This window comes from Girardinichthys multiradiatus, chromosome 20 (genome assembly GCF_021462225.1).
Source record: "Girardinichthys multiradiatus isolate DD_20200921_A chromosome 20, DD_fGirMul_XY1, whole genome shotgun sequence".
Taxonomy (NCBI): domain Eukaryota; kingdom Metazoa; phylum Chordata; class Actinopteri; order Cyprinodontiformes; family Goodeidae; genus Girardinichthys; species Girardinichthys multiradiatus.
The window spans coordinates 47193164-47218273 of record NC_061812.1 but is presented as its reverse complement, the minus strand read 5'-3'; the positions used below and the strand labels follow the sequence as shown (position 1 = coordinate 47218273).

Sequence of the window (25110 nt, the reverse complement as noted above, 5' to 3'; positions counted from 1 at the left end):
TTGTAGATGCTGATGGCTGTGGGCAGGAAGGATCTCCTGTAGGTCTGTCTTACAACAGATCTGAATAAGCCTTTGAATGAAGACACACTTGTGTTCTACAGTCTTGTGAAGAGGATGCTCAGGGTTCTCCATAATGTTCTTCATTTTATGAAGAATCCTTCTTTGTACAATGATCTCCAGAGGTTCTAGAGGAGTCCCCAGAACAGAACCAGCCTTCTTTATTAGCCTGTTGAGCTTCTTTAAGTCCCTGGCTCTGATGCTGCTACCCCAGCAGTTGATGGCAGAAGAGATCACACTTTCCACAACGGACTTATAGAAGATATGCAGCATCTTGCTGCAAACACCGAAGGCCCTAAGCTTCCTCAAGAAGTACAGTCTGCTCTGTCCCTTCTTGTAAATGGCTTCACAGTTGCATCTCCACTCTAGTCTGTTGTCCAGGTGAACACCGAGGTATTTATACTCCTCCACCACCTCCACTTCTTCTCCCATGATAGAAATAGTTTTTGACTTATTCCTGTTTCTCTTAAAATCTACAATCATCTCCTTTGTTTTAGTCACGTTCAAAATGAGATGATTGTATCCACACCATGCCACAAAGCGGTCCACCACCTTCCTGTACTCAGCTTCTTGTCCATCTCTGATCCACCCCACGACTGCAGAATCATCCGAGTATTTCTGCAGATGACAGGAGTCTGTCTTGTACTGGAAGTCTGAGGTGCACAGAGTGAAAAGGAATGGTGAGAGTACAGTCCCCTGTGGTGCTCCTGTGCTGCTGACTACCTGGTTAGACACACAACCCTTCAGTCTCACAAACTGTGGTCCGTTTGTCAGGTAGTCTTTGATCCAGGAGATTGTTGAGGCCTCCATCTGAGTCTTCTGAAGTTTCTGACAAAGCAAATCAGGTTGAATTGTGAACTGGAGAAATCAAAGAACATGATCCTCACAGTGCTGCTGACTTTGTCCAGGTGACAGTGGGTTTGTTGAAACAGGTGTATGATGGCATCTTCAACTCCAACTCCACAGGGATAAGCAAACTGAAGGAAGTCTTGATAGTTTATTGTTTGCTTACTCAGGTGGACATGACATGGGGATGAGTACAATTTGTTTGAAATCTGTCACAGTCTGAAATTGTGGCTGTTTTTACAAATGTTTTAGACTGTAGCCACCATGATACAACCTCGTCTCGTCTCGTCTTGTCGTCTTCCGCATTATCCGGGACCGGGTCGCGGGGGCAGCAGACTCAGCAGAGACGCCCAGACATCCCTCTCCCCAGACACCTCCTCCAGCTCGTCCGGGGGGAGCCCAAGGTGTTCCCAGGCCAGCCGAAAGACATAGTCCCTCCAGCGTGTCCTGGGACGTCCCCTGGGTCTCCTCCCGGTGGGACGTACCTGGAACACTTCCCGAGGAAGGCGTCCATTGCTGCTCCATAACAGATTAACAGTCAATGGACAACTTGTAGAGATTTTTCTCCACCTCTCAGTGTCACTGTCCATGATTCACTTTAACAGCACTCCAGTCTAAATGCACACCACGAACAGCCCAGGGTAGATTTAGGGTTCTGGGTAGTTAAGGTACAGGGATAAGCGGTTAGGTTGTCATGTTTGTTAATTTACTTCTATGAACCAAGTAAACATGTGACTGATGATCAATCCAGTATCTGGGTAAAGCACCAGAGGAGAAAAGACAAGTGTTTAATCCACCCAGGTGGGTTGGTAAAGGGGGATTTTCACCGTTACTTTTCATATTGTGTAGCAGGGATGTAACCAGCATGAAGGGAATGCTGAGTATTTTGAGATGTTTCTAAAGACACCAAGAAAGACAAATGAAACATTGGATGGGCCTGTAACTTAGGAAAACAGCTTCCACAGATGCCAGTGGGACTGATGATGGACTCAATTTCACAGGGACCTATATAATGTAGGTATACCTCTTGGAAAAGCCCTTGATAGAAAAATCCTTGGATGAGAGCAAAAGGTTCTGACCATGTGAGAATTGTGGAGCAAGAGTTCTTTTACAGTTGGCAACAAGGTCATTCTGATCGGCTTTGAGTTAAAGAGCTACTTAGATGTTATTTCAGATTTCCAAACAATTCTAAATATGATGACATATAGAAGGGGGTATATAATTTAACTCCAATGTCACATCAAGAGAGTCAGGAAACCAGGAAAGACCTCTACATGGGAAAAATGTATTGCAGAGGAAGTGTATGAGCTATGAACATAATCCCAGGCTAGGTGAGTACTCGAGATAATGTGATTAGAAGCAATAAAACATCTTAAGGAAGCCCTTTAGCTTCACTTGTGCTCTGGAGATGAACTCCTGAGCTAAGCGTAACTATGGTTCAAAGTACAGTGAAGATCTTAGGGAACTTTGAGGGGGCTGAAAGATGTCTTGAATAAGAATGTTGGTAGTCTTAGAGGCAGAGGTGAACCTCAACTCCAACTTCAAGGGAACAAGTTGGCAACCTTCAGAGAACCAATCAGTGATTAGTATTACATGTTTCTCTTTAGATGCTGACAGTCTGATTACAAAATCCATAATGATGTAAGGCCATGGATACCTTGGAAGGACAGAGGTTGGAGAAACTAAAGATGGTCTAGTTCAAGCTTTAATGCAAGAACAGATGGGACAGGCAAGCACTTTCTCTTTGGCATCTTTATACAATAAAGGCCAGCAGATGTTTTGATAATGGAAGGGTAACCCAAAGGTCAAGGTAAACTTAGCAGTGCATCTGCAATAGATGACTAGGGAATGAATGAACATATAAGATTATATATCAGAGTCTGCAAAGGAGTGTTGACAAATTACATTCAATTCAAATTCAAAGATACTTTATTGATTCCCGAGGGGAAATTAGAATTCCAGTACAACCCATCCAAACATACATCATGACACAAGACAAGAGGGGGACGGGTCACCAAGGCTTTGCTGCCCACTCACAGGCGCTGCCCTTGCTAGATGAGAAAAGATGCCACATTAGGTAAGTAGAGGGGGAAAAAAAATCATATTTCACACTTTATCCTTAGCAGGATACAGTTTGAGATTGCAAAAAACCTCAGCACAAAGAAGCAACAAGTTGACAAAACAACATCATGCCGGGAACGGTGAAGGTGGTGTGAGGGGTGCATATGTTTATCTTGAGCATGTGTGTGTGTGCAAGTGAGTGTGTGCAAGTAAGTCCATGAAGCACTGTCACACAGGCCATTGTCCTTGATGGTTCGTTGGAATGTGCATCAACCGGCCAAGTTCTGAGCAGGTCCACAGATGTCCTCAAGGAAGGGAGGGGGCAGAGGGAGCAGAGCGTCATGTTTACATAACTTCTAGGAGAAGTTGAAGATAGCCAGCCATCAAAGCCGTGCAGGGGAGCCAGATTCAGAAAAACAATAATTATTTGGGTTAGGCTGACTCTTAATTTTCCGTCAGCCTTGAGAGTCTCGCTGGTGCTTCTCAAAGGCGAATCCAAACAGCCAAATTCCTGGTCTTTCTGCCAGATCCGAGCGAACAACTTTCTCCAAGATTTATCCCATTTCACCCCTGAGTCCAGGAACCGCAACCTGCCTGCGATCCTGTGTAAGGATCACATCCAGTCTGCGATTCAGCTCACGTAACATCTCAGTCTGAGTGTTGATCGCTCTGAAGATCCCATCACACATGCCAGGCAGCCTTACAATGGCCAGAACAGCTGCTGACATTCTCTGAATTTCTTGATATGCCAGGTAACCGCTGACTCCAAAAAGCAGAAATCCTGTTATCAAACATCCAATTATATACACATCTTCCACATCCTAGACTGACAATATCGACAGACACACAATCCTCCACTTCTGCCAGGAGTCCATCGTGTATCCGGAGAAAAATGTCCCGTCCGAGCAAGTGGGCTCTCCCAACCCCTGTCTTCTCGTTGAGAAGATTTGATCAATTGCATTGAGCGACCAGCTGACCAAATCCATATTTTGGAAGAATTTGGAAGATGTGCAAAAAGAGGCTCCAAAAAAAGACAAGACAGAGCTGAAGCAGGGCAGATATGGGAGGGTGCGGGAGACAGAGAAAAAGCGTCCCCCTCCACCGAGAGCAGGAAAAGAAAAATTCCAAGATTCCAAGCTCAGAACACAAACGCTACAGGTCGATGGAAGAATTTTCTAAGGGAGAGAGGGTTCATCATCTGTGGGATCCTGGATCAGTAGGTTATGAAGTTAATCTAAGTGAGGAATAAGGACCATCAGGATTGCTAGGTTGACAGGGTGACAGCTGTGGCAAATGGCAGGTAACCAGTGGTAATCTTATGATCTGTCCAGATTTCAATTGTATGCTAAACTTCTTTTAGCTAATATTGTCAGCAAATACCAATTTCACAGTCAGCAGCTCTTAATCTTCTACATTATAGTTTGTCTTTATGGTAAACCATCAATAGAATAAGGCAGATATGACAGTTTGCCTTCAGTTACTGACATCTGAGAAGGGAACGCTTCAACAACTCAGTAAGAGGCCTCATGCTCTACAATGAACCGTGGGGATGGTTGGCAATAGAAAAGGGACTCAGAGGGCTTTTAGCAAATTTTGGTATTTTCCAAGGCAGCTTGAGCTTCAGGTGACCATGGACTATGGCTAGGTAGAGGCTCTGCCTCCTCTGTAGTTCAGAATAAATGTGCTTTAAAAATGTGTATAGTTTAAGAAATGCTGTGGTTGAAACTTTTACCTTCTCCAGGTCTAACTTCACCTATTCATCCTCGAAGACTGACCACAGAAACGTGACATAAGATGCTGTCTCTTTGCGTTTACATAAAAAGGATTTTCCTAAAGGGTTTCTGAGAAGATAAAGATATGATTCAGGTAGACAAAGATAAGTATATTAAAAAATTATTTAACTAGTGCTTGAAAAACTGTTGGGCCATTGGTTCACCCACAGAGCGCATCAGGATGAAATGCATCCTTCCACTCCTCATTGTCCTGGATTCAATGGACACAATGTGCTGTATAGATCAAGTTTGGAGAACATAGAAAACATAGAACATTCTTTGCATAGATTTAGCTTTATTTTCAACTAACAATGCTAATACTGTTCTACTACCATGTTGATCATTAAAGCCAGTGACCATTTCATACCAGCTACATACATTTTCCTTTTTGTTTTCAAGTTGAATGAAAACAAGGAAAAGAAATGTATGCACCTGAGCAAAAATATAGAACTGCAAAGCTTAGAATGTGTCTTATAAATGATCTCAGGCTGTTTCTAGCTTGGCAGCTCATCAATATTTTTAACCCTTCAGGATGTAAGATCATTATCTAAGATCACTGAAACCAAGGATCAAGGAGACATAGGACCAGTGGGGAGCTCTGGTGAAGGTAAAACAGGTATCCCAGGTGAGTATTGAGAATGTTGTCTGACTGGGAAGTGATATGAAGAACCTTCAGGTGGGGGCTTGAATAGGGTTCCAGGTTTCAAAATAAAAGGCTCAAGGAGACAAGGTATATTGTGATAACACTAGGAGGGCCACATAACAGAACAATCAGCATAGGTAAGCATTGGTGGTTCTTTTGTAATGTGGTGTTTATTAGATAAAGAGCTGGAGGTCAGTAACTTGCTGGAAATAGAGATCAGAAACACAACTGATTCAGGTTAATGACACAATTACATCATCTGAAACTTGTTTCTAATGGTTTTTTCAATTTTTGTTTTCCCCCCATCTCCTGAGGGTTGAGAGTGTGGGGAAGACAGTTTCAGTTTGAATTATGTGATCCCATGTTACACTGTTTTTTTTTCTCAAGCCTATAAAACCATTGGAGACAGGCCAGAATGGTATTCAAATTCTGGTTCAAATAAATAAATAGGTACCACCATTCCCTCTTCCTTTTTGATTGCAGATACTACTTTCTCTTTTCTCTACTGTACTTATTTCATTGCTCCACCTTTTATCTGAGTTATATTATCCTTTTTTATTCCAGCTTCCTTTACAGTGTTTTCTCTGCCACTCATTTTTTCCTCTCATCCATCCACTTGCCCATCCTCCATCATCCACTGTTGACAACGTTATTCACCATGAGCCCTGATAGCAAATCTGGGTTTCACTTTGTGCTTCCCCTCCCACTATTCCTCCCTATCACAGCCAACATCAACATCCCCCTTACCTTCATCCCACTTATTTTACCAACTGTCTCTCTTCACCTCTCCCTCTTGCCCAGACAACTCTGCAGTTGCCAGGGCTCCTTAGCAACAGCCCCATAAGGCAAAGGATGGATGAAGTAGGTAGGCGAGGCATCAAAGGCATCGAAGGGAGGGGTAAGAAGGGGTGAGGATGAGAAGAATGTGGAAAGGGGAGACAAAGCGTAGCAGTAGAATAGGCCATAGCTATGGATTATACAACATTATATATAATTATAGAAAACACATAATTATACAAAATTCATGGCATGTTAGATGTGAGTGTGTGTGTGTGTATGGCATTTATGAGTCTCATTCTTTCAGTCAGGTCAATAATTGTATAAAGTGCCTATGATCATGTATATGCATCCATTATGCACAGGATTTGGGAAATATTGTATGGAGTACAACAACCTCTTCACTGTTTCATTTCAACTTTTGTTTCTACTTTAAATTTGATTCAAGACACCTTCATGAGGACTATTAAATCAAGGCACGTGACGTCGCCCGGTACGGCGGTGCCGGGGTCCCACCCTGGAGCCAGGCCTGGGGTCCGGACTCGTTGGAGAGTGCCTGGTTGCTGGGTTGCTCCTCGCGGGACCCGGCTGGGCCAAGCCCGAACGAGAGATGCGAGGCCATCCCCCAGTGGGCCCACCACATGCAGGGGGAACCTTGAGGGACCGGTGCAAAGAGGATTGGGCAGCGGATGAAGGTGGAGACCTCGGCGGCCCGATCCCCAGATGCTTAGGCTGGCTCTAGGGACGTGGAATGTCACCTCGCTGAGGGGTAAGGAGCCTGAGCTTGTGCGGGAGGTCGAGAGATATCGACTAGAAATAGTCGGGCTCAGCTACACGCACAGCGTGGGCTCTGGAACCCATCTCCTCAAGAGGGCCTGGTCTCTCTTCTACTCTGGAGTGGCAGCAGGCTGGGGTGGGTTTGTTGCCCCCCAGATCAGCTGTCTCATTTTGGGGTTTATCCCAGTAGATGAGAGGGTTGCATCCCTGCGCCATCGTGTTGGGGACAGGTCTCTGACTGTTGTTTCGGCCCACGGGCCAAGCGGTAGTGCGGGGTACCCGGCCTTCTTGACGTCGCTGTCGGGGATGCTGGATAGTGCTCCTCCTGGGGACTCCATTATTCTGCTGGGGGACTTCAACGCCCACGTGGGAAATGACAGTGGCACCTGGATCGGGAGGAATGGCCTCGCCGATCGGAATCCAAGTGGTATTTCATTATGGGACTTCTGTGCTAGTCACGGATTGTTCATAATAAACATCATGTTCAAGCATAAAGGTGTCCATCAGTGCACTTGGCACCAGGATACCCTAGGCAGGAGGTCGATGATCAACTTTGTTGTCGTGTCATGAGACCTTCAGCTGCATGTTTTGGACACTCGGGTGAAGAGAGGGGCTGAGCTGTCCACTGATGACCACCTGGTGGTGAGTTGGATCTGGACAGAAAGCTGGACAGACTTGCCAGGCCCAATTGCATAGTGAGGGTCTGCGGGGAAGATCTGGCAGAGCCCTCGGCCAGGGATTTATTCAACTCCCACCTCCGGTAGAGCTTTGACCACATTCCGGTGGATGTTGGAGACATAGAATGCGAGTGGACCATGTTCTCCGCATCTATTGCCGATGTTGCTGCCCATAGCTGCGGCTGTAACGTCTGCGGTACCTGTCGCGGCGACAATCCGCAAAACCGGTGGTGGACACCAGCAGAAAGGGACGCTGTCAAGCTGTCCTATCGGCTGTGGTTGGCTTGTGGGACTCCTGAGGTGGCTGATGGGTACCGTGGGGCCAAGCGTGCCGCGGCCCGGGCTGTGGCAGAGGCAAAAACTCGGGCCTCGGAAGAGTTCAGTAAGGCCATGGAGAAGGATTACCGGTTGGCCTCGAAGTTATTCTGGCAAACCGTCCGGCGCCTCAGCAGTGCTTCACCAACACCGTTTACAGTGGGGGTGGGACGCTGCTGACCTCGACTGGGGACATTATCGGGCGGTGGAAGGAGTAGTTCGAGGATCTCCTCAACCCAGCCATGACGCATTCCCTGATGGAAGCAGAGGCTGGGGACTCGGGGTTAGACTCTTTCGTCACCAGGCTGAAGTCACCGAGGTGGTTAAAAAGGTCTGTGGTGGCAGTGCTTCGCGGGTGGATGAGATCCGCCCTAAGTACCTCAAGTCTCTGGATGTTGTGGGGCAGTCATGGTTGACACGCCTCTTCAACATTGCGTGGCGGTCGGGGACAGTGCCTCAGGCCTGGCAGACTGGGGTGGCAGTCCCCCTTCATAAGAAGGGTGACTGGATGTTTTGTTCCAACTACAGGAGGATCACACTCCTCAGCCTCCCTGGTAAAGCCTACGCCAGGGTATTGGAGAGGAGAGTCTGGCCGATAGTCGAACCTCGGCTTCAGGAGGAGCAGTGTGGTTTTCGTCCTGGCTGTGGAACACTGGACCAGCTCTATACCCTTTACAGGGTACTCGAGGGTTCATGGGAGTTTGCCCAACCGGTCCACATGTGTTTTGTGGACCTGGAGAATTCGACTGTGTCCCTCGTGGTGCCCTGTGGGGTTGCTCCAGGAGCATGGACTCAGAGGCCCTTTATTAGGGGCCATCCGGTCTCTGTACAAGTGGAGCTGGAGTTTGGACTGCATTGCCGGCACCAAGTCGGACCTGTTCCCGGTCCATATTGGACTCCGGCAGGGCTGCCCTTTGTCACCAGTCCTGTTCATGACTTTTATGGACAGGATTTCTAGGCGCAGCCAAGGGGTCTGGATTGGGGGCAAGTGGATTTCGTCTCTTCTTTTTGCAGGTGATGTGGTCCTGCTGGCTCCCTCTTGCCAAGACCTACAGCATGCACTGGGACAATTTGCAGCCAAGTGCGAAGTGGCTAGGATGAAGATCAGCTCCTCCAAGTCCGAGGCCATGGTTCTCGACCGAAAAAGGGTGGCTTGTCCTCTTCAGGTTGGAGGGGAGTTCCTGCCTCAAGTGGAGGAGTTCAAGTATCTTAGGGTTTTGTTCACGAGTGAGGGAAGAATGAAGCGGGAGATCGACAGACAGATCGGTGCAGCTGCCGCAGTAATGGGGGGACTGTGCCGGTCCGTTGTGGTGAAGAGAGCTGAGCTGAAAAGTGAAGCTCTCGATTTACCGGTCGGTCTATGTTTCTATCCTCACCAATGGCCATGAACTTTGGGTCATGACCGAAAGAACGAAATCCCAGATACAAGCGGCTGAAATGAGCTTCCTCCATAGGGTGGCCGGGCGCTCCCTTAAAGATAGGGTGAGGAGCTCGGCCATCCGAGAGGGTCTCCGAGTAGAGCCGCTGCTCCTCCACATCTACAGGAGCCAGTTGAGGTGGCTCGGGTAGCTATACCAGATGCCTCCTGGACGCCTTCCTCGGGAGGTGTTCCAGGCACGTCCCACCGGGAGGAGGCCCAGGGGATGGCCCAGGACACACTGGAGAGACTATGTCTCTCGGCTGGCCTGGGATCACCTTAAGGTTCCCCTCGGAGGAGCTGGAGGAGGTGTCTGGGGAGAGGGACGTCTGGGTGTCTCTCCTGAGTCTGCTGCCCCCGCTCCCGGATAAAGTGGAAGACACTTAGTAGGAGTACGAGAACTGCCTGATTGTAAAGTCAAACACAGGGTATGAAATTCAATCGGAATGCCTGTAAGCTCACAAGCGACTTATTTTAAAGATTGAATGAATAAAAATGAACCGTGCATTCAAAAGAGACTTGGCTCTTTCATGCTGAAATGCCAGAAAAACCAATTACCAAGCTGTGCCCTTCATTCAGATTTGAAAAGTTTATGTTGGTAAGAGTTATAGCAGAACCACAGACAAGAAACTAAGGTCTATAAAGGAAAAGAGGGCCGGGTTGTCTGTGCCTAATATTAATCAGCCAATATCCTTACGTTTGGGAATTTCATTGAAACCTCCGTTCAAGGAGTCTAACGGTGCGTTCCATTTGTACTTAGAAGTTGGAATTTCCGACCTCCGAGTAGAAAATTTCAACTGGAACATCCGTGAAAGTCTGAATTACAAATCAGAAAGTCGGGACAACACCATACCCGACTTCCTCATTCAAGATGGTTGCTGTTCGCAGCAATAGTAGGAAAACATTCTTACTTTGACTGTTTTTAGAAGTTCCCTATTATTTATGCAACATTTAGTCAGTTGTACACATACTACTTTTCAGTGTTTATAAGACAAGATATTTCAACACTGTTTGTATGCACGAAATACTGTGTGGAACAGTGTTATTGTCATTGTTATTGTTGTAAGACTGCTGTTACAGTTGGTAGCAAAACGTAGGAAACAAGCAACTAGAACGCCACAACAACAGGAAACTAGAATGCCACAACTCCGAGATGACGTAAACTCCAACATCCCAGTTCCAACTTCCGAAGTTAATGAAACGCAGCATTAGCCTACATTGTGAGATCTCCAGCAATAATATCACAAAATAAAAAAGACCAAACAAAAATCTAATTTTAGATGATTGAGATAAAACCTTTCTTTCCTGGTATTATCTAGAATTATGTGGCATGTGTTACATCTATTATTTAAGGTAATGCTTTGCTAAATACACCAGTGTTTCAAAAACATCCAGCACCCAGTTACCTTAGCTTTTTGCTCCCAGGGCGTTAAATCCAGTTGTTGTGATTCAGGGATGGTAATTCTTCAGAATTGTACTGTGAGTTTTTGAAGCAGCTCTCTCTTATTTATGTTGTTGCTTCCTACACCCAGGTGACATCTCACTGCAGGAAAAGATCAAACATAAATACACAAAAAGGGTCATACAAATATAGTAATGAAATATGTAAACTCTAAGGCATGATTATATTATTTCTAAACAAAAGCAAATGTATTTCTTAAGGAGATCAAACCTTAAAAAACCTTAAAAGTTATCTTTAATTGCTTTTTATATTCAAAGAAATTCAAAGTACTTATACTACCATCAAACTCAGCATAGTAAAATCACCAGAAGTCTCTCCAATGAAAAGATTGGGACAGTTTAAACAAGAACATACATTATGTTCTTGTACATAATGGAGATGCATTATAAACATTTATGTACAGTATATTTATTGCTGGTCTGCATGCTTCATCAAATACAATTCAATTCAATTCAGTTTTATTTATATAGCGCCAATTCACAGTTATCAGAGGGAGACCCAAATTATATAAGAATTTTGCAGGTGTTGCTCTAATACGACTGAATTAAGGAACTGTAAATAGAATTACTGGAAGAAGGAGGCAAGGGGTCAGCAGTTAGCTAGTTTTCTTAAAATGGTTTAAAGGCACATCTCTGAGATACAACCGAAAGTGAAAGAAGAAGGGTGCTGCTTCGCCATCAAGACAGAACCTGATCGGTTCCTATATATTCAAACTATTTGCTTATGCCAAGCAAAACTTTGCAGCTCAATGTTTTGCCATATTTTCAACAAAACTGAATAAGACATGTTTTTTGCTGGAGGAAATGAAAGAAAATCACAACCTCTCCATATATTTCACTGTGGTAACAACAATTTTCCATATATGGTAATAATTTCACTATCCAGCAAAGTGCTGTTAAAAACTGTCATCAGATTTTTTAAACTCTGTTCCTTTTATTTGTTCCCGTAAGTTTGTATTTGTTTTTGGTCAAATAAATAGCTAGGAAAAGACATTCAGGGTGAAATAGTAGAGTTTGCCTTTGAGTTGTGATATTTCTCTACAGTGTCAAAATTAACCTTAAATAAAGTCCCATTTGCATAATAACAATAATATTTCAGAAATATCCCCTTTGCTTCTCCCCTTTGTGTACTTGTGTGCAGTTCTAAAACCATGTTAACTGGGCCTCATTTGGCAGCCTTAGATCATCTCCCTGGAGGCTAAAACAATAAAAGCCATTCTATGATTTCCTGGGCTGTTCTGAAGCCTGGCAAGGAGAGACACATACACATGCTTGTCATTTCCAATTTTGCTGGTAATCATCCCATTACCAAATTTAATTTTCTACATTCTTTCCAGGAAATAACATTATGTACATTAACAAATGTCTGCTGCCACAATTAATGGAAAACACTCTGTCCAGTCATTATGTAGAATGGTATGACATATCCCTATCTCTGCATCATCAATTTACATTCAAATCTTAAATCAGAGTCAGATATCAAGCTTTGTATTCTCTTGTTTTTTTATGTTGGAAATCATTTATACCATACATTTTTAAAATATCCAAAATGGAAATAAACAGAAAATATGTATTCCCTTTTTTTTCAGTCCCTCTCATCACTGCGTGACCAATTCACCTTTCCTTCCCTCCTTCAGAAAACAATGTGTTAAAATGACTGGCTTGTTAAGAGTGTTACTGGATACTATTCTGTGATTTAGTGGGTGATAAGGGTACCACTGTACATATAATATATGTGTACATATACAGCGTTTGTGCACACAAACACACACAATGTCCACAAGATTTACATTTTGTATATTGTTTATGTGTTCGTGTGTATGAAAACTGTAGAAAATTAGAAAGGATAAAACCCTGAGTGATTGGCTGTTTTAAAGACACGTTGAGTTTCTGTTGTTGCTCTGCCTGTGTTCTATATATAAAAGGTGAACCCTCCATAAACACAAAAGACAGAAAGCAGAGATATTAAACACTTATATTATTATATAGTAACCTATATAGTATTGTAGACTGTTGAACCGCAACAAAGAACCTGCAAAAAGTAATGCATAATCTGTATTATTTAAAGATGTCTAAAATCATAAATCAAGTATATTTTAGGAAGAAGATGAACTTGCAAAATGCATTGCACCAAAAATATTGGTTAAAACTTTCTAGTCAAAAAAAAGCACTGGGTAAGCACGGCTCCACGCCACTCTACCTCGCTCTACTCAGTGGAACCTGTTGTGTTTTAGTTGAGACCATTATAATGTATGATTCAGCTGTCAGCGTCATGCTGTGCAAAGTAACATAAACATAATGTTCTCTTAAAACAGTCCAGACCACTCTCCAATCCACAACTCGCTGGAAAAGGGCCACTGCCATGGCTTTCAGTTTGACCCGCATTGTGGTCTTTAATATTTTTGTAGTCACTTTTTCTGGCTGTGTGGTGTGCGGTAAAATGTGTGGCTTCTCATTCTCTGCCCTACCTCAGCAAACACCTTCTCGGGCCGCCAACAAACAACTGACCAGATACTTATGGTCAATCAGTGAGCAGCAGTCTGTTCACGTCACATTTCGGCCTTGCTCAGCCCCGATTGGACCTGCTGATGAGCAGGTACCAAGAATGTCAGTAGCGGGTCGGTAAAGAAAGTAACAGAAACCACCCCAAAACGGGCTGAGCAGAGCCAGCCAAAGTAAAACCCATGAAAAAAAGAAGCACAAGAGATGAACTACTTTCAGATCATCATTCCACAATAAACAGGCAACCATGAACCCCCTATTACAGATCAATTTGTTGTTTACATCAATCACCTTGATATGATGACACCAAAAATAGTATACTGTATGCTTTGAGAGCATGCGGCTCTCAAAGCATACAGTGTGGCCGACAACTCATTGCATTTACCTGAGCAATATGCATAGGATGTGTCCAGGGTTTCACCTAGATTTAGTTAAGCTCACCCTCAAGATGTTATTATCTTCTGATCAACATATTTCTCAAATCAGACACACAGTGGAGGATCATTTGGTGTCCTGCTCTCTCTGCATCTGCTATCTTTGTGTCTTATCACTACGCCACACTTGTTCCACAATCCCATCATATAAATCCCATTGCACAGCTCATCACAGGTCTGTGTCTAGCTCCAAAGGTGGATCAGACATGTAATATTAGTAGGTCGATTTCAACAACCCAGTTCGTGCTGGGACATTTGAGCTGATCCCCAAACATAAAGAACGCATGTAGATCATGAAAGGTTCATCTGAAAGGGAGTTGTGAGAATAATTATTGGGAGGGATAGCTGAACCGGAACATATCATAAGAAACTGAGACAAGAAATACTAAATTACTAAACAGACTATAAACCAACACAATAACTCTGCCAAAATACAAAAACAAAAATGCAATACTCAAAATGCTCCTTCACTTCAAGTCAAAGCATAGAGCAACTCACTCTTCTTTGATTCATGGCACATATATATTTTAGGTAGACATAATTTATGAAGAAAAAGGGCCAAACCCTTGTTTGTTGTTTGTACAAATGTATGCAAAGAAGGCATAGGAGCAATAAAACCATAAGCATAATAAACCATAATGCTGGTCAGTAGTTTAAGGAACCATTCTACCTAACAACATTCAAAGATGGTGGAAAGCAATGAAGAGAACTATGATTTGGAGGTTCACCGCAGCTACCTGCGGTGCTTCTCGTGACCCAAAGCACCTCTGGAGCGGGTTGACGGACTCGAGATGCCCCATGGCACGGGGATATGTCCTGACAGCACGTACCATCAGACCATGATTAAATGCTTTTGTACAGCGCACATTACTGCAATAATAAAGAGGAATATATTGTCGTGGTTTTTAAAGCAATGTGATGTATTACTGTAACACTTATTATATTTCTGTAATACGCTACCTTTGTAATGCGTTACTCTTAACACTGCCAACAAAACACAATTACCCCAAATGAAATGTTGTTTTGGCCACATTAACATGAGTGACGTGATATGACGGCGTATGGTGCCATTAGTTCATCTACTATATTTAGCATCCACTTTTCTCTGTTATTCCTGGACAAATTTGAATTATTCAAATAGTGACAGTGAGAAAAATAAAAAATTTAATTTCTGTCAGGCTGATTTCATGTATACTACTCTACTCTACTCTCTTCCTCTGTCCGCCGTTGCCTACAGGGCAGCCGCCCTGAGCCTGGCGGCCTCCTCGGTTTCAAGATAAGACAGCCTACATAAAGATGAAGATTAATCAAAAACAATGTGTGCAAAAACCGTACAATTTTAGTCCATCTTTTATGTCCGTCTGGATCTTTTTTTTGGGAAATTGTGAAAAAGTGAACGGAGGTTTACAACCACATTTCTTCTTTCTGTCTTTGGGTGAACACGGTGGAGCCTTGCAATCGTGTTTTTTCTGCCACTGTTTAAGCCTATAAATTCCATTAGAGCAATTAAACATGGCACAAAGTGCACTAGTCACATATATGAGGGCTTAAAGCTTTAAAACCAATGCCTGTGAGCCTTACGTTTACGTCTGCTACCCGCACTCCACACAAATAACAATAGCGGTGTGGTTTGTTTGGTAGCCAACATTTTTTTACTTGATTGACCAGCGCACGCGGAGATGCACTGCGCAATTCTCAGTTATGTGACTAAAACCTAGTGTTGACAGAAATAAAAATGTCCCTGCTGAAATTCATAAAATCATGTTTTATCTGAGTGTATTCATCTGGGTCAGAATAAATATTATTGGCACAACCACTCCCACTCTGAGAAATGATTAAGTGCAGCCTCCCCACTTACTAATTAATTATATGTAAAACAGAACTAAATACTGTAGCAATGGAGACAGAAAGGAGGCAGAAAAATACAATTTTTACTGTATAGGGACACTGGTGTAACATGTTGTTTCCATGTCACAAACCTGGGATCCCAAATTGAATTAAAAGGCAAAACACCAACTGTAGTATTAATTTCTATAAATCCAGAACAAATAAAGATCCTAATAAAATATCTGATTAAATGAGGGTCAGAAAACAAAAAAATAGTAATGTGTGCTGGAGCCATTTGGAGAATTCTGCATTATCAAGAGGGGCTTTCATGCAGACATGTAAATTTGCAGCATATTAAGAACACTATGGTGTTATGCTAGCAGGAACTGCAGGACTTTCATTGTCTGGCACATTGCAAAAAGCCCTGTTAATCAAACAGCTGAAGAAGAACAAACCAATAAAAACAGAGGGGTTACATCAGGTGTGACATTACCTCTTGTTCCAACAGTGGCAGAGCATCACAAGCAGCAACAATCATTAAACAAAACTGAAGTTTAAAACTGTAGTTAATAACACCATACACTCGGTTTTGTCACCGTACCAGGGTAATATGGTCCCAATAAATTTGGGTTTATGAATACATTTTAAAGGCGTGTGTTTATCTAAAGAGTCCCAGTAGAAATAAATTATGCACCACCGGCACCTAGAATTAGCTTGATCTCTCTAATGACCATCGACTGCTTCCTAATTTCATTCAGGTACTTTGTGACAAATAAATGACTTTAACAGAGTTGATTCTTCCTGATAGATGGCTATTTACTGTGTTATAAGTTCATATTTATGGAAATTAACTGCCCAAAGTAGGACTTCAAAAGAAACTACAATGTGCTTCTTTTTCTCCAATCAAAATGTGATAGACATCAGAAGCATTGATTTAAACATAGTTCATTTGGGGTTTGATCACAGATGGATCATTTGTTCTGCTCTTTTCCCTTTGGCCATAGGGAGTGGGGGTGGATAGAGAGGAAGAGAAGGGGGGATGGGATGGGATGCTCAGTCTGAGACCTCTTGCTACCAAATATTTGCTGTGAAAGCGTTGTCACTGTCCATTAGTGTTTCTCTCTCTCTTTCAGTTTTCTGGGTGCATTAACCTCCTCTCCACAGTGCTTCTAAACAAAGGAAGAACTGTACTTGAGAATGACATTGTGTTTGAGTGTGTGTATTCAGTTCTCCAGAGAATAACTGCTGCATTGAAACCCTTAACACCTGTTTACATCACAACACAACCACATCCACCTGACCCAATGAAATAAAACACACTGAACGTTTTCGTACAGTACTCCTCAAATTGACAAATGAAACCCTTGCAAATACACATGGTCACACATTTCCTAATTTGCCTTTTTAAGCAAAGATTTTGAGAAACGTGTTTCTAATAAATTCAGCTCTCATTTGAACACAAAGAATTTCAGTAAAATATCATGATCGGTACTACGACTGGATCTAAAGCCAAGATCCTATCACAGTACAGAAACAGCTCTATAAAAGATCTGAATGACTTTAGGTCCAATATGGATCATAACAAAACTTCAGTTCTAATGTTGGAAGAACTACAAACAGCCACTGATAGTGCTGACCAAACTATTATACCATACAGACTCAGACTGACTGGACTCCCTGGAACTGTCCTTAAGTACTTCAACTCATTTCTCATTGAAACGTCTTTTACATTTAGGAAACCATTTTTGCAACATTTTATCCTAAACTACAAAGTACTACAAGGGTCAAGACTTTTACTGGTTTTGAAAATATTAAAGGTATTAGTCCATCCCATTGATCAGTTTTTCTTTTATCCTGCAGATCACCAGAGCCCTCAGGTTTTCTGCTGGTCATTTTCTTATTCAGGCCCTCACCTTTGCAACAGCCTTCCTAAAGAGCAGCTAACAGAGTTGATCATTTTAAAGATTTCTCGGTTCTTTCTGGGGTTAATTAAACTTTAATACTTATTCTTTTTGGGGCTGCACGGTGGCGCAGTTGGTAGCACTGTTGCCTTGCAGCAAGAAGGTCCTGGGTTCAATTCCCAGCCTGGGGTCTTTCTGCATGGAGTTTGCATGTTCTCCCCGTGCATGCGTGGGTTCTCACCGGGTACTCCGGCTTCCTCCCACAGTCCAAAGACATGCCTGTTAGGTTAATTGGTCACTCTAAATTGACCTTAGGTGTATGAATGAGTGTGTGCATGGTTGTTTGTGTGTTGCCCTGCGATGGACTGGTGATCTGTCCAGGGTGTACCCTGCCTCTTGCCCTTAGACTGCTGGAGATAGGCACCAGCTCCCCCGCGACCCACTATGGAATAAGCGGTAGAAAATGACTGACTACTTATTCTTTTTGTTCATTTTCCTTTTTATTATTTCCATTTAATTACATTTCAACTATATTAACAACATATTAACATTTTGATTATATTTCACCTCTCATAACTTTAGATTTGATCTTTTTTTATTTTATTTTTGTACTTTTTTTACTTTTAAGTATGCTATTCATAGTAAAGTTTTGGAATTGCAATATTTTTAAATTTTTTAATTTATTTCCAGTTTTTTACATTATACAATTGTATATCATTAATTGTTCTGTTTCTGATTTTGCTCAGTTTACCAATTTCTGGTGTGATTGTATGTCTGTCTGTCTGTTTCTAAATTCTCCAAACCCCTTTGTTTTATAGTCGTTTGAATGAAAAGCACTCCACAAATGATGTTTAATTAACTGAAAGCTATTATCTGAAAGAAAGTGGTCTGATACATGTGTGCAGATGTTTAGTGGGATATTTCTCTTAGATGTTCACATAAGTCATTTGAAATGTTTTAATATTCTGTCTGATCTGGAAAGAGCCACACTGGATGTCTCTTAATGACCTCAGAGGAGGTTAAAGGTCAAATTAAAGCACGCAGGTTTTTCCTGTTGGAGACCACCGGGGAAAAGATGTAGTTCTCCTAAAGCAATGTGTTACTGAAGAATATAAAAGTGCAAGGTCACTGAAAAGCAGTCAAACATCCTGAGAAAGGCCTTATAGCTGAGGTTGGTGATAAACTTGAATTCACATAGAATTGAAGTGTAAAGAGAAAAGTAATCTACCAACAGCAGTTTGTGATTATAGAGTGAAATAATACTTTGATAAATATTTTTAATACAGGCAGAAAGATCTGCCTGAATCTTTTCATCTTAGTTCAGACATAATTCATTTTTATGAGAAAACTATTGAGCCTAAACATCATGATTTTAGATATTGAGCTGAGAAGAGTGTTTACATGGCATTCAATTTTTGAGACTACAGAGGCTTGTTTGTACAGCTTTCAGTGAAACCACAGCCACTTTGTGCTGTTTGTTGGATCTAACTGAACCAACAGGCCAACAGAATGGTCTATGGAAGCATCTAATTATCAAACATTAGCAGTGCTGCTGATCCAGTATGTCCTGTTAGCACTGAGAGCATTCTGCAAGCAAAAGCAGATCGAAACAAGATGCATCCGTTTTCAATGACACATCACATAGTAACTTTAAGAGCACCCAAGCTAACCACAAAGGACTGTAACAAGTTAAAACAAATGGTGAGAGAGTACATAGACACTATTGTCCTCAATGTAATCTTGATTTACATTATTTGTGTTTGTCCTCAAACATATTTGGACTCTTAAACATTACTCTAAATGGGTTTTGTACATCAATACATTTTAGGAATTAAAGTGTAATTTGTCTTACTTGTTTACTTATAACCCATAATCTACCACAATGTTTAGGTGTATTTAGTTTATGGCAGTTTAAAAAAAAACTTATTAGTGGTTGTGTATTTTAATTTGATAGTGATACCATATTATAAAATGTATTTATTTTGAAATTGTTCAATACAGAAAAAAGAGACTGAACTTACATAGCGCCTTTCTAGTCATACTGACCACTCAGAGCGCTTTACACTAGAGCCACATTCACCCAGATGTAGTTACTGACGCAAACATTCATACACCGATACGCAGATCCGTAGACAATTTAAGTGCATTGAAATAAGCTTTAGCTACAATCTGATTTAGGACCACCTGTTTAAGTGGCCTGGACCTGATTTTAAATAGTCTGATTTAAACTGTACAGAAAATTCTGAAGTCCTGGGTGATTTATAGGCAAAAAAGTAAGATTTGGGCCACTTTTATCTGCATTGTGAACCTAGGATTAGTACGTTTTTTTAAGACTGGAAGAAACTAAAGAACAAAGGAAAAATTACCCACAAATTACAGTCTGTTAAGCAGCATCAAAACAATTACAACTGATTAGATGTGTAGGCTGGATGCAGCATAGGCATCTGTAAATTTGTTGTTTTTCCTCTCAGTTTTACATCTTGACTGACAACTGCAACCCATGTTAATACATAATATAACAAAGACAAACATGAGACAAAACACTAATTACTGTTACTTAAGGTAGTACAAAATCAGCAAAAATCTTAAAAAGTAATCCACAAACACCATCGAACCAATTTTAGTCGAGCATATGCAGATTTGATGCAACAAAGATTTCCAATGTCACTTTCCAGTTTCACACAGGTAAATAAAGATGATGTGTAAGCAGTGGTGAAAAAGCAGGACAAAGGTTGTGAGTGATGGAAACAGACAGAAAAGGAGAGCAGTGTACCCTCTGTGATACCAGTTTGTGATATTCAAAATCGGAAAGCTAAGAACAAAAAAGGTATATTAACACTTTTATGTAAATTGAACTGAGTGCTATGTTAATTATGATTATTTGGGAATTAATTATTTTCTTGAGAAAAGTGCCAAACTAGGGTTGGGGTAAGAAGGTACAATCCTTGTATGGGCTTCATTTAACTCCACCCTTTAAAAACCACACACAGTATGCACATGTTTCAGTACCTCAGTCAGTAAGCTTTCATGTAGAGGTGCTTGGTCATCGCTCTGTAGATCCTTGTGTATCAGTCCCCCAGCATACAGGAAAAAAGAGCAAACACAAAGACTGAGGTGCTGTTAGCTGGATCCACAGCAGCAGACACTGCCCCCCAAAAAAAACTGAAGAAAAATAACCTTTTAAAGCATTTCTCTATTTAATCTGTTTTCTTTTTCCCTACCCTATTGCTTTTCTTTCTCTGTGCTCTCACTCTTTCAACCCGTTACTCTCTCTTCGACACACACTCACACACTGATTCTCCATCTGCCACTGCCTCTTCGTTGTCGCCACTCCCCCTCATCCATTATTAATACATCTCAGACTCACGCTCCACTGCTATTACACACACACACACATGCACACACACACACACCATCATTTACATTATAAATATTGACAAATGCCCTGGATGTTCATACAAGTCAGATGGAACATGTTTCGAAACATTTTCTCTGATGCCAAAATGCTAATGATGTGAAGCTAAAAGGTAAAGCTAAAACTGCAAATTACCATGTCCTATGCTGCATATTTATGGAACTTTTCCACCATACACACACAGGAAAATAACAGTTGGCACATTGGGGACAGTGTTAGCATTAAACCACCAACACCACCCACCTGGACCCTCAGTGCAAGAGATGCCAGCAGTCTCATAGTAAGCTTAGGAAAATGGCTTAACAAGCTGTAGGTAAGTTAATTTTCTTTACATCCCTACCTCTTGATTATTTGTCTATAAACAACATAATGTCTATAAATATCCTGTAATTTACATAATGTCCAGAACACTGTCTGCAAGTCTGTAAATAAATTAAATCTACTGTTTTAAATGTTACATATACTGTACATAGCTCGTTCCCAGTGTGAGTTGAACTCTGTTAGGGCTGCCAGTCTCTGATCCTGTTTGTGGTGTTCATGCACAGGATTTCAGGATGTCATGGAGATGAGAGTGTCTTGTTTGGGAACACCCAGGTCTCATCCTTTGTTTTTGCTGTGGTTGTGATTCTGTAGGCATCTTTAAAGCACCATCTTCAATGGTACTTACAGTACCATTATCGTTATTGGACAACAATTATGGTAAAAAATTGTGATTTATTCTGATACTAATAAACCAATTGATGAAACTCTAAAAACTGACAGTATGAGTGAAATTGGTAATTGTTTAAACATTTATTTCTACGTTTTTTCTTTTCTGTTAGTTCCATTAAAGCATCAATAAATATATTAAACATGTAAATACTAATTAACACAATTATTAAATTACATTTAGAGGTAGAATTGCTTGTAACCAATGTATCAAACATGCCTATGTGATCAGTTGTATATTTTGAGCAATATTTGATTTTGTTGGGCTATAATGGTATGCAGTGAAAGATTTGTAGCCAAAATGACTGTAATTAATTTTTAATTATGTTTTTAGTCACTTTTATCATTTTTGCATTGAGTCCATATTGCTCATCTCCACTCTAGAGCAGATCACAGTCAAATGTAAATTGGTCAAATTAAGGGTTGGCCTTTCTCCAATTCTGAGTACATGATTCTCAAATAGAAAAAAGGGGACCCCCTCTGAGTTTACGGTCACTCCTTGTCACAAGCGTAAGATGTATCTGGATGTCTTGAACGTTCAAAGGTGGTCCTGCAGTATGGTAAGTTATCCATGCCTGAGCACTAACACACCCCCATACCATCACAGATGCTGGCTTTTGAACTTTGCACTGATAAAGTCTATGCTTTGTCTATGCATAGACACCTCCAGGCTGTGTAAGGGCTATTTGACCAAGAAGGAGAGTGATGGGGTGCTGCGCCAGATGACCTGGCATCCACAGTCACCGGACCTGAACCCAATCGAGATGGTTTGGGGTGAGCTGGATCGCAGAGTGAAGGCAAAAGGGCCAACAAGTGCTAAGCATCTCTGGGAACTCCTTCAAGACTGTTGGAAAACCATTTCAGGTGACTACCTCTTGAAGCTCATCAACAGAATGCCAAGAGTGTGCGGAGCAGTAATCAAAGGAAAAGGTGGCTACTTTGAAGAACCTAGAATATAACACATATTTTCAGTTGTTTCACACTTTTTTGTTCAGTACATAATTCCACATGTGTTAATTCATAGTTTTGATGCCTTCAGTGTGAAGCTACAATATTCATAGTCATGAAAATAAAGAAAACACTTTGAATGAGGTGTGTCCAAACATTTGGTCTGTACTGTATTTATATATATATATATATATATATATATATATAGTGTGGAGTATATGTGTGGGTGTGTGTGTGTATATATACAGTACTGTGCAAACGTTTTAGGCAGGTGTGAAAAATTGCTGTAAACAAAAAATGCTATCAAAAATGGAAGTGTTAATTATTTATTTTAATCAATCAACAAAATCCATTGAATGAACAAAAGACAAATCTAAATAAAATCAATATTTGATGTGACCACCTTTTGCCATCAAAACAGCATTAATTCTTCTAGGTCCACTTGCACACAGTTTTTGAAGGAACTGGGCTGGTAGGTTGTATTAAACATCTTGGAGTACAAACTAACCATAGATCTTCTTTGGATGTAGCTTTCTCACATCCTTCAGTCTCTTCATGTAATCCCAGACACACTCCATGATGTTGAAGTCAGGGCTCTACCAGTAATTCTTGTTTTTCTTTACGTTTAAGATTGGTCTTAATGACTTTGTTTGTTTGCGTTTGCTCACTTAGCATTTTGTATATTGATAAAAATAAACAATCATCATTATGCATGTGTATATATGTATGTATGTGTATATATATTCTTTAAGATATAATTGTCAGGATCTGGGTTTGTGTGTGTTTGTGTTTTTTGCTACATGTGTTCATTCTCAGGTGGTGCTGGAGCTCTCAGGTGTGCTGGGTGACAGGTGCGACTTGTTCCACTGATTACCATGAGGAGTACTTAAGCAGGAGCCTGCCAGCACTTCGTGGTGAGAGTGTTTTGCCACCGTTCTTCGACCTTTGATTATCTTTGTTTTTGCTCTTCTGGAGATTTTGAAAGCCTATGCTCTGGATCTATGTCACTGAGTTTCTGACTTTGTTTTTTGGAAGCTATTCTGGATGATCAAGCCTGTCTACACTTTGAGGATTGCCTATCCTATCTTCTGTCGTCACTTGGATTCGCATCAAGCTGGCAGCTTTCCTGCTCTCTACGTCTCCTGAGCCAAGCCACAAGCGTACCCTGTCCACCCTCCAACATAAGCCACCGCACATCAACCTAATACCTTTGCTCCAAGCTCACACTGAAGAGCACCAAGTGAACTCTCTACGGATATTCCTGCTTAAGACCTAGATCCTGAATCTCATTCCCCCTGGCGACCTGACCACCATTACCCCGTAAACCGATCTCTGCATCTTGTTAAGTATTTATTCTTAGTTTCGTTATCCCTTTCGTTACCCGTACTCATCCATTCTCTTCACTTCTCTCCCTACAGTGAGATTCTCGTCAGTTTCGTTCCTGTTTATGTTTTTTCAATAAAACAGTCTTTATTTTACTTTCTTCTCCTGAGTGTTCTCTGTATGTGGGTCAGAGCTATTTTGAATATAATGACAATAATATTTACATTTGATTGTTTTGTATTCAGTTGTAGACCTTTACAAGAGATGTACTTTGTATACATAGAAAGAAAATACTCATTCATTTTTACTAAGGCTGACTAAAACAATCACATATAAAAATGACAAAATGTGTCCAAAACCTATAGGCATTTTTTTCCAAAAGATTAGGGCCCTGTCCCAAACCACGTTCCACCCTTGTGTCCCTTAACTGCCCGTTCACATGGATGGGTCTGAGTGCATGTCCCAATTGTCCAGAGTGGTCTTTGCGCCTTCAATCCACGCTATGGCTAAGCACGCATCCAAGCAGACTTTGCCACAGTATATTACCCACAATTCATTGCTGTGTGTGATGTTTTGGACAAAAAACAATAACAACCATCAATGTAGTCAACCATCAAATCATAATTATAGGAACTGCCTAAACTTTAGACAACAGACCGACACTATATATTTTTACTGGTTTTCCACGCTCAACATTGTAAAATGCCACCGGCTTCAGGGTGATTCTGGGCAGTCAGTATCCCATAACACTGAAATTACCTTGGAACAAATACTGGCGCTGCAACTACAGTCTGGTGTGTAAGCCACCTTCGGTTCCTGCTCCTTCTTCTCCTCAAAACAATTGTTTGTTTTAAGGAGAAGTAAATTGCAGTTTTAAAATATTTTTTTAGCAGCAAGACTGCAAAAACAGCAACGGGTCTCACCATTTTTGATGTCGCAGTTACGGCGCAGAGGTGCAAGTTGATGACGTAACCCCTACAGTCCTAATTCTCCAACTAACTTGCACACTTCAACCCCTATGTGCACACAAAGTACACACTTTAAAGAGGGGGGAATGGTGTAGTCCGGGTATTGGGACAGGGCCTAAGACTAAGATTAAAACTAAGATGGCTACTAAAAACAACACTGCTTCCAATGTGTACTATTGTGCTTCAACATCATCTACATTTCTGGCTCAGTCATCATCATCATAGCCATCTACACTTCAGTCACCATCATCGCCATCTACACCTCTGGCTCAGTCATTGCT

The 25110-nt window shown here is 41.5% G+C and overlaps 1 protein-coding gene and 1 long non-coding RNA gene across 26 annotated transcripts in view; one reads left to right on the top strand and one right to left on the bottom strand.

Annotated features, from left to right (window-relative positions):
* Window positions 1-25110, bottom strand: part of nfasca (neurofascin homolog (chicken) a) — a 252025-nt gene that overhangs the window by 161620 nt on the left and 65295 nt on the right. For 24 of the 25 annotated variants that reach the window (XR_007035485.1, XR_007035484.1, XM_047348116.1 and 21 more), the window contains exons 1-2: window positions 20477-20740; window positions 10749-10885 (exon numbers count right to left, since the gene is read on the bottom strand). The gene's annotated coding sequence lies outside the window, so the exon portion shown is untranslated. Of the gene's footprint in view, window positions 1-10748; window positions 10886-20476; window positions 20741-25110 lie in introns of those variants that run through there. The other variant, XM_047348117.1, reaches the window with a different exon arrangement.
* Window positions 22818-24016, top strand: LOC124857055. Its single transcript, XR_007035486.1, has 2 exons — window positions 22818-23858; window positions 23957-24016. It is a non-coding gene; the product is annotated as an uncharacterized LOC124857055 (long non-coding RNA).